The sequence below is a fragment of the Chiroxiphia lanceolata genome, chromosome 2 (genome assembly GCF_009829145.1).
Source record: "Chiroxiphia lanceolata isolate bChiLan1 chromosome 2, bChiLan1.pri, whole genome shotgun sequence".
Lineage (NCBI taxonomy): Eukaryota > Metazoa > Chordata > Aves > Passeriformes > Pipridae > Chiroxiphia > Chiroxiphia lanceolata.
In genome coordinates this window covers 42,621,881-42,632,593 of record NC_045638.1, presented here as the reverse complement: position 1 = coordinate 42,632,593, position 10,713 = coordinate 42,621,881, and the positions used below count along the sequence as shown (strand labels likewise).

The window sequence follows — 10,713 nt, the reverse complement described above, 5'->3', positions numbered from 1 at the left end:
TGCAGTTCTAAAGGTGCTTTGACTCTCTGGTGCCTGCCCAGCAGCCACGGCTTTGAGCAGGATTTATATAGAAGCTGGGAGAAGCCCTCATTAGAGGGATTAGCACGGCATAAATCCTCGTGTTTTGCACATGACATTAAGGGCAGAAAAGATGCCAGTGTGAAAGTAAGTTCTGCAGACTCTGGCAGCTTGTCAGGAGAATGAATGCCTCAGATTTATTTTGCCAAGTCTTTTATGAGCTTTGAGAAATTGACAGTCTTGTTTTAGTTGAGGTGGGTAGATAAACATGTTTATTCTTTTAATCAAAACCCTGTAAACAGAAATAAATAGAAGAGGAAACCTCTTTTCTTTTAGTTCATTCACTGCAAGATAATACTTTCCACTAAAGCAGCCACAGTAGAAAACTAACTGGAAGTGCAGAGGATATAGGTGCCTCATTAACAAAAATTAATAAATATGGTAGTATAAGTTTGAGATGGAGACTCCACCTGCCAACTGCAGAACTCCAGTGCTTGTAATGAAAACATCTGAGTGGCAAGTAGAGAAGGATTCCCTTCCTAATAGCCTTTTTTGCACGCAAAATAAATTATTTAATTGTTTTTAAAGGGTGAGTGGTCATTGTTTGCTCTCTAATCCTTTCCCCATCATTACACCAGAGGTTGTTTTGGAGCTGGTCTGGCTGTTGGACTTTCAAATCCATCACAGCTGAGCATTTATTACCCACCTAGCAGGAGACAGTCTATGAGATCAATACACACAGCAGACATGCATGCAAGTGGTTCTGTTCAGAACATCGACAAAAATAACTTTTAAAAGCTCCGAGTACGCAGCAGTTCTTGCCCACAATGCAACCCTTGTGTGCTAGAGGAATAAAATTAATAAATCAAAATAAAGTAGGTATAAGTGATTCTGTGAGTCTGAAGCAATACCTATCAGTTCAGGTCCATCATAATAAATAAAACCTGGCAATTCGTCCCGGTTCACTGAAAGGTTTCACTACCTTCCCACTCTGTTGTTTAGCCATTTTTGTAAGCATGTATAATGAAAACTGCCATGGTAGTGTCTGTGCTATTCAATATTTCAATGGATGTTCAACCACACCATTCTGGCACAAGAAGTCTATGTTCTCTGCAGCCAGTTATTGCCATCATGCAGCTAAAGAGTTCATCCACACTGCGGACACTGTCATCAGCACTTCAGGTTCTCAGATCTTTATATCAAAAACTTATTGTTTGCCAGACAAATTGAAATATGATTCTACCTCATTTATGGAGGCACAAAGCCAATTGGCAATACCATGTAGTCTGAAATGGGTTTCAACACATCTCACTTTGGATTTAGTTTACCTGGAACTGACTTTTGCCTGCTGCTCTTGACACAACACGTGAAAAAGACAGAAAGTGTGAATAGTGGCTGAAAAAATATGTTGAAGAAACTCAGGAGTTATAAATGGAAGCACTGACTCAAAAACCCTCTGCACAACACTCTTTTTCATACTACTCAGCACTTGAATACATCTCTCTAGTGTAAGAAGAATTAGTCTTTGAATCTAGGTTAGACAATACCTTGCACCAAAGTTACCAACATACTCTCTGAAAGCAATTAAAGTGAACACACTTATCAGCATCACCAAAATAAAATCAAAACATATGGATAGGATTCACCTAATCTATCAAATCCCTGAACTGATGTGTCTATACATAAAATGCATCCAAGCAGCCATTATAATCAAAACTGGCTCAGTTCAGACACCCGTAAGAAGGGTGACTGGCATTTGTGACCCTATATGAGACAGAAAGGGCAGGCTCAGAGTAAGGTGAGGTTTTGAGGCACAAAAGTCAAGGAAAGGCAAGAAAATGTGTTTTAATATAGTACAAGAGGAAGCAGAAAGAATGTGGCGAAAAGAAATAGCAGGCAGAGGATAACATGGAAATAACTTGGTGTGCAGGTGGAGGAAAACTACTAGTAGAAGAGTGGCACATATGTAGTTTTTATTATGATTACTTCCCTCCATTACAACTACATAACTGGGAGCATGCAACAGCATGTGGTCCTAGCAGAGATGTAGCACTAGCCTCTGCTGTTCTGTAATGCATCAGCATTTTAGGAGTGCCTTTCCTGGCCAGGCAGGGAGCATCAGGACTGACAGAAAAAGGACAGACCACATCCTGACGCCACTGTGTCACTGGCATTGGTGGTTGTCTGCTGCTGCATGATACACCATGAGGAAGACATTGAGCAAAATTACAAAAAGACAGTTGTCTTTCAATTAGTCATTGGGAAAACAGCAGGCACTGTACGTTCCTTAGCGTGTTGTTGTTGAGAAGCTCCCAGATTTTTCCCCACAGCAATCACACTTAAATAAAGGAGCCGTTGTTGGGGCTGCACAGTATCAGCACTAGACCAGTTTACAAAATAGCATCCTGAATGACTTTTTATTTACTATGGAGTTTTACTCTGTCTTGAAAAATGAGTAGTGCTATGTGTTGGTACTACTGCCTGAACTATCAAAGGACTTTTCAGGCAGCAAATCTGAGCACGCAAGCCACGGCCCATGATCAAAACTGAGCCTGCACTGCCTTGTCCACACATACTGGGCTTGCCTGCCACAGTTTCATAGCTGGGAAGCTACAGAGGTGGCTTCTATGAGAAGCTTCTGGAAACTTTCCCCAATGCCACCTGGTTCCAAGATGGACCAGCCGCTGGCCAAGATCAAGCCCATCAGCAGTGATACATCAGCAGTGATGTATCTGGCAAAACAGATTTAAAAAGGGGAAAGAAGTTACTGCATAATGGCAACTGCAGAGAGAAGAGTGAGAATAAGTGAGAGAAACAGCTCTGCAGACACCAAGGTCGGTGAAGAAGAGGGAGGACGAGGAAGAGGTGCATCAGGCACCAGGTCAGAGATTCCCCTGCAGTCTGTAGGGAAGACCGTGGTGAGGCAGACTGTCCCCCTGCAGCCCATGGAGGTCCACAGGGAGCAGATATCCACTTGCAGCCTGTGGAGAACTCCACACCAGAGGTGGATGCCCAACAGAGGCTGTGACCCCATGGGAAGCAGGCTCCTGGCAGGACTCGTGGACCTGTGGAGGCAGGAGCCTGCGCTGTAGCAGATCTGCTGGCAGGACTTGTGTCCCTGCAGGGACCCACACTGGAGCAGTCTGTAGGATTGCTGAAGGATTGCACCTGTGGGAAGGATTCACATTGGAGAAATTCATGGAGGACTGTCTCCTGTGGGAAGAACTTCAGGCTGGAGCAGGAGCAGAGTGTGAGGAGGAAAGAGTGGCAGAGACAATGTGTGATTAACTGACCATAGTCCCCACTCCCTGTCTCCCTGCACTGCTGGTGGGGAGAAGGTAGAGAATTTGAGAGTGAAGTTAAGCCCAGGATGGAGGGTGGGATGAGGGAAAGGCGTTTTTAAGATTTGATTTTATTTCTCTTTATTCCACTCTGATTTGCCTGGTAATAAATTAATTTTCCCAATATCGGTCTGCTTTACTCATGACAGTAATTAGTGAGTGATCTCTCCCTGTCCTTATCTCAACCCACAAGCCTTTTGCTGTATTTTCTCTCCCCTGTCCAGCTGAGGGGGGGAATGACAGAACGGCTTTGGTGGGCACCTGGCATCCAGCCAAGGTGAACACACCACACCACACATCTGAGCTACTAGGTCAGGCTACTACACCTGAAACTGTGTTAAATATACTAGTTAAAATAATTGGGCTTTACACTGAAAGTACAGGAAAACAGTATTTCAGCTACTTTGTAGTCTGCATTCGTGACCATGGTCACCCTCAATAGCAAACTTCTCATCCTGTCATCAAAGACAGGATGTGGCAAGAGAGGAAATAAAGAAAAAGAATACTCCAAGATACAGGAAAAGAAATCACTAAACACAATCCACACGAGTAATACAGAATTCCTCAATAGTAAGTAGGCAGTGGGTTCACATTTTTTTTCTCAATGACACTATTGTTTCTCAGGCTCCTTCTACTGTACTCAAGCACAGATTAACATCAAGCCAGAAAGCCTTTGGTATTTTGGAAGGAATTTTGGTCAAAATAAAACATTCTACATATAAACTTGTGTGGAAACCAATACATCAATAGAAAGAATAAATAAATTACAGGTTATATCATAAAGACAGGTGATAACTCTAGAAATAACAAGAAAGATAATTCTATAAGGAAACCTGCAGCTTCCAGATGCCTGTGCATGTTCTAGATTTCCTGAATCTCATAGCAAATTTAAGTCTTTAGGAACTCTCAGCACAAACTACTGCCCTTTCATCACCTTATCCTTTGTCTCCCTGTCCTGTACCTGGGAGAATGAGGCCAAAGTCTGGGCATGCCAAAGCAGTTCTGAAGATCTCATGACCCTGCCCTTGCATAAAATCCTTCTTCATAAAAACAGGGTCTTCATCTCCTGGCTTCTCATATTTTTTATCCAGTCCCTTTCTGATTTGTGGAATTCTTTTCCTGAAAACCAATTTTTATGCTACAATACATTCACATATTGTTAGAACAGAGGAGTACCTCAGAGAAGAACAATCTGCTCAGGTCTCATGGAAAATACACAAGATGAGTGCAGCCAGGAATTCAACCTGAGTTAAAGACAGTTTCACAGTCTTATGTGAGTTTTCTTTCCTCAACTGCTGTACTCATACCCTATCAATCAGGATGCTGGATTACTCAAGCTTCCCTTGTGTCACCAATTTCACATCATCTTTTTGTGCATTTACCTGTAGGCTTCCTTGTGACAGAGGATGAAATTTATCTCACTTGATGTTAGATATCTATTGATTATTGATATCTACACACAACCAGTCACTCAGGGTTTCCTTCATAAGACACTCTTCTTAATGGAGAGAAATAGATGGGTTTAGGGTGCAATTCATTTGGCCTGTTTTCTGTACTCACATTAGGAAAGGATGAACTGCACCACACAAGACCTAACCTCAATTTAGGTAGATGAATCCCACCCAGATTCCTCATTGATTCTTCACTGGGCCTTGCAGTCCGGCTGAACTTGCCTCCTTTAAGTCTGGAGCTGACTGCAACGGGAATTCCTCATTAAAGACATTCACTTCAAAAGCTCCAAATTTGATGGCACTTTGCTTCTCACTTCTCCCAGAACACGTGCTAGCTGAAGCATGTACTATACACAACTTGCATAGAAAGATCCTAAAATCATACACTGCTTTAGTATGGCAGATGCCTGTGTCAACTCAGTTAGATCTTTCCACAGCCTTAAATAAACATTATTTGTGGATGCATTTTTATACTTTTAAGTCAAATGCTGCCTTACTGCAGTTTTATTCATTTCTGTCAGAGATAATGAACGAGCACTTCTATTTCCTTTGTAAGATCATTCTTCCATCCCATCCCATCCCATCCCTCATTTAACACATCTGAGAAACTACTTTGGTGATCATGAAGGAGTATCATCATTTGGTTAGTGAGACTCCATTAAACTTTCTAACTAAACAAGCATACTTTTTCCAGAGTCCATATCATGTAAGAACAGAGATAAAAGCTTAAGCTATTTATAGTTTAGATAAATACAATGCTGACTGACAGATTAAACCACTGCTGTGGTGACCACCTAAGCAAAGACACCTTTTTCTCCAGAATTATTTCATCAGCTCCTAGTCTGGGCTAACTACAAAGGCAGTCATAGAATATATTCGCCTCCCCATTCAGACTGGCATCTTGGCAAGTTCAGATGACCTCTCTATCCTAATTTCTCTGCCTTGAACTTAAAAGAAGGTGAGGGTGACTGGTTCCAACTCAGACAGACACTGCTCTTCTAAATGTCTAAAGTGAAGTGAGGTGAATGTCACTAAATGGCTGTGGTAGGAGAGGACCTCCATAGAATAGATTTGTTCCTGTTTACGTAAGGTGAAATGGAATACAAACAGATTTAATATCCTAGTTTTGGTACATGTTGTGCAAAACCTGTTGGGAGCCCGAAGCCCAGTGAACATGCAGGCTGTCTTTGTGGCCCATGATTTGGGACATGATCAGGAAGGCGTGAGCGTAAAACTTCATCTGCAGTGTGGAAGGGCAGGACAGAAGCTCTCATCTCAACAATTCACCTACGCAACAAATTGTCCCATTCACAGGGGAGAAAATATGAAGAAGGAAATCCAGGTCTAGTTCTGTACCATATTAAAAGAAAAAATCTGAAAGATAGAACAAACACTGTATTTGAAATCATATCAGAAATTATAGAATCATAGTATAGTTTGGGTTGGAATCTTACATTAATCTTTCCAGAGCCTGTTCCAGAAGACACTCCTCTCTCACAATTTTTATTCAAAATCCTAATGCTACTACTTAGCCCAATGGAAAATATAAAATGGAACAAAAGATACTCATCCCTCATATCATATGGGCTAAATCCCGAGAACATTGTTGGGCAAAGTAATAAATGCTCCCTTGCTTAAAGCAATGTATGTACATTCCAACAAAAAGTATAATGTTTCCCCTGAGGTTCACTGAGGAATAAAGATAGCATTGATAACCATAGCAGGACTGGAGGTTAAGGTTTCTCTTAACTGTCCCAGATTCGCCTTGTTAACTGTACCATATATTCTACAGATCTACGTTACTATGAAATATGAGCTCTATATTCCTACAAAAGCACAAAGTAGGAACTCTGGAATATATTGCTAGGAAAGAAAAAAGAAAAATAAAAAAATTAAACCAAAACTCCCAAGAAACTGGACCAGAAAAAGCCTCCTTACATGAGGTTTTGTCAGCTGAAAATTTTTGTTTTCTTTTTAACTGCATTTATTTTCCAGAAAGTTGAAACCCACAATTCCAGTTCTTCTACAGGACCAGAGACCAGATAGACAATAACTAAGATTTGTTATCAAAAATATACAAAAATAAAAAGCACTAAATGTGAGTCCTGACTCATGTTTCTAAACCCCTCGCCTCTATCATACTGTGTAACTAAATGAGATTTACCAGATGTCTGTAAACAGTGAGGGAGACAAAGTCAGAAATCTTTTAGTCAAGAGACAGAAACAAATATCTTCTATCAAACAAACCCAATTTTCAACCCAAAGAGAAGGAAATTTTACTACATGTGGGTACAATTTTTTCACTGCTGAGAGTGTTGCCTAAGACAGTAACAAATATCAAGTGCATAAATTGCAATCAGGGACAAGGAGGCAATTTTTAAATCAGGTACATGTGCAATTAAGGGGACATGGAGGAAGAAGAGGATCATCTCATATGAGGAACACCTGAACCTGCTAAAACCCTCAGGAAGCCTACAAAAAACCACCAGGCACAGCAACTTCCTCCCATCACTACCAAAAATACCAAATATAGGTGTTTCAAAGTAAAGCTCTAAGCTTCTTTATTAATTGTCATGTTCTGTGATTGCAAGTTGTTGCAGCCTGCAGCAGAGCTAGGATGTGGAGTACACCTCTCTGAGCTGATCCTTCTGCCACAGTCTTCATTCACTTAAAACAGAAGACAAAGATGGTCACGGAAAAAGCACATGAACCAAATCCACAAGATTTCAAATATTTGCATGCAGCTCAAGAAACACTGTAAAATGTAATTTCTTCTCTGAATCCCTGTGAGGTATCAACTTCAGTATTTGATAGACATTTTAAAAAGTGTATGTAACCATATCTGTATTGGCAGAGAAGTTTCCCAGTTGCAGAGAAGGAACTTTGTAACTAAAACATAAAGTCTTAGAAAGACGTGAAAGTAGTCTGGATTTGCATCCTAGCAGGGAGTTCATCTTGAGGGAAGAAGCTGATAGAAAAACAAATGGAAATGTTTGTTGGCAAGAATAAATCTAGAAAGTGGCAAAAAAAATAAAGCTTATGTAAAGAAGATACAGCTGAATGAAAAATGTATGAATATTGTGTGACAAGCAATAAAGCAGCAAGTCTTGCAGTTATTTTCGCAGAACCTGCCAAATCACATCAGAAATCTGCATCAAGCCTGCAAAATCAAACAGAAAGAAGTTTAAAAATACCAGAATTAAGTTTATCTCTTCCTTTTATCCTCTTCTTCCACATAAGACCCTAGGCCTTACTCACTGTTTAAGCAGCATCCAAGGCTTTGTGAGCTGCAGTGTTGGGACACAGAATCACAGAATTTGCTGAGTTGGAAGGGACCCACAAGGATCAAGTCCAACCCTTACCCTTGCACAGGACCATCCCCAAGAGTCACACCACATGCCTGAGAGTATCATCCAAACACTTCTGGAACTCTGTCAGGCTTAGTGCTGTGGTCACTTACTTGGGGAGCCAACCACCAATCCAAATCCCTTACCAAACAAAACTGAGATTTCTTCTCAGTATCAATGCTATCATTTAGTATTTCGGTGTACCACAAAATTTCTGTTTAACATCACAAAACCTCTGAGAAGGAAATTGCTGTTACAGGTAATATTATCCTTAGCTTAAAAATAGAAATTTCAGACACTACCACAGCACATACTTGTCATACATTCATGTGCCTGGGTACTCCTGCTAAAACTCAGACACTTTGAGAGTGTCCCATACCCTTTCTTGGCCCTCAAAAAATCCAGTGGCAGAGAGGACCAAATCTCCAGAACAGCAGTGAGTGGGTAAGGCCAGACCACTGAATAAGAGGAGTCTCAGGGCCACGTCCTGGCCCCTCAGCTGAGCAGCACCAGCTGGCTCGTGTCTGCACTGTGTGGGGCTGTTCCCTCCATAGCAAACGTACCTTGTCTCTCAGGGTGCTGGTGAACAAGCTAAGTAGATAGTCAGAGGTCTGATATCCAAGTTTGCTCCATGACTTTCTTTTATTCAGCAGTATGAAAAAGGCCAGAAAGTAAACATTCATTCTTTCTTTTGCCTCTCTGATCACACATCTGCAGGAAATCAATACCTCCCTAACTCATTCTCAAAGAACCATTAATGTCTTTTATAAATAATTAAAAGCTTTTTGCAAAAACTGTATTTATTTTTTATATCAAACATGCAAAAGTACACATGAGAAGTCAAAAGCGACCATTTTAACGTTTTTTTCTATCCTTGAGTACTCAAGCGTGCAGTCTTGATGCTCGTTCGAAAGCTTAAAAAATCTTTAGGAAAAATAGTAATATAAGCAGTTATACTATCCCTTATCTGTCTTATTAGTAGGATCTAAGTAACACTACCACTACCCCTCTTTGTACTAATAGGATATTCATCTGTAGTGAGTGCTCCTTCTATCAGACAAGTAATTCAACATCAAGGCTTGATGTGAGGCTGTGATTAGAAAATGACCAGTGACACCTTTCTGTGAATAGATGAAAAACGCTGAACAGAGAAGTAAGGAGCTGCTTTACTGGTGCGTTTTGCACTGGTGACATCAATACCGAAAGTCCTTTTTCTGTATATTGTTCTGGTATCAGTATATTAAAAAGGCTACAAAAAACTTACCTGAAAACAGGAGAAAATATCTTAAAATGAAAGTCTCAAAGAGTTTGATTTCTTCAGCTTATCAAAACAAAGCTGGGTGCTGATTTGACAGTTTCGTGATGACCAAATGCCATGTACCATGAAGATCTCTGATCTAAGAGAGAGAAGGTTTAACAGAGGGCAGGTCCAAATAAAAGGAATATATTTTAAACAATTGCAACAAATTACCAAGGACAATTAATAAACTTTCTGCCTCTTCATGGCTTCAAATCAAAACCAGGTGCCCTCCTTAAAAATACGCTTTAGAAAAATCCAAGTGATTTTTCCCAACTTATAAGTAAATAAAGGATCAGTAGGTAATACATGAATGGTAAAGACTAGGTGACATTAATTACCACAGTTCCTGTACTCGAAGGTATTCCTTTGCCTTTATGGGAAGTAAAATAGTTTCAGCCATCTGTTGACAGCAGAGTCGTGACGTCCGGGAATTTTGACCTGTGCTCCAGATTTTGGCAAAAAGTAATCTCTAATCCTTCTGTCTCTGTCGCCCTCCCAGTACTCTGGAGAGACTCCCTCGCTCCCTGCCCCTGCTCTCCCAGTCATCCCGCTTCTCATCGCAAAGTTTCACTTTCGCTTCTCTCTTCCCTCCCATCATCGACAGTGGGAGACGGCAAGGGGCAGAGAAGTGACCGGCAATGAAGCTTGCTGCTTTGTTTTTCCATCCTTAATAAAAAAGGTAAACTTAAAAGAGCTAAAACGGGAAACTGGAAAGCAGGCAGCGGTTCGTCATAAGCGACACGCTCGGTATCGGCTCAACAAAGGATTCCGCGACTCTCCACAAGCCCCGGGAGCAGAGGCCGCTGGGCTGCTGCAGCAGCAGCCTCCGCTCACCACTTTCCGATCAGGGAGAGAAAAAACATGGAGGCTCTTCTGCCGAAACCCGGGATCGAACCAGGGACCTTTAGATCTTCAGTCTAACGCTCTCCCAACTGAGCTATTTCGGCTGCCGTGGTGCCCACTTTCGCGTGATAGAACTAATTTGTTCTTTCCCACCCGTCACCTGGCTGAACTTTATATTTGGTGATTTAAATAAAACAGATGTTATTCACTCTACAGTGCTGGATAGCACAAACGAATCAGTGAAGAGTCCTTGCAAACAAAATTATGCCGTAAGCCAAATTAAAATGCAGCAGTAACACAAAACTACCCGTATACATCTATGCACCACACATAACCTACACGTGTTTACAAACAATGGTGTTTTGGCTTTGGCTCCCTAGATCATTTGGAAGAGTAACAGAAACTACAACATT

The 10,713-nt window shown here is 41.1% G+C and overlaps 1 long non-coding RNA gene and 1 other non-coding gene across 2 annotated transcripts; both read right to left on the bottom strand.

Moving 5' to 3' along the window:
* Positions 1 to 7,467: 7,467 nt before the first annotated feature.
* Positions 7,468 to 10,069, bottom strand: LOC116782866. The gene is made up of 4 exons (XR_004355384.1): positions 9,796 to 10,069; positions 9,422 to 9,554; positions 8,721 to 8,796; positions 7,468 to 7,970 (listed from the first exon to the last, which is right to left on the bottom strand). It is a non-coding gene; the product is annotated as an uncharacterized LOC116782866 (long non-coding RNA).
* Positions 10,070 to 10,331: 262 nt separating this feature from the next.
* TRNAF-GAA lies at positions 10,332 to 10,404 on the bottom strand. The gene has a single exon. It is a non-coding gene; the product is annotated as a tRNA-Phe (tRNA).
* Positions 10,405 to 10,713: the final 309 nt, after the last annotated feature.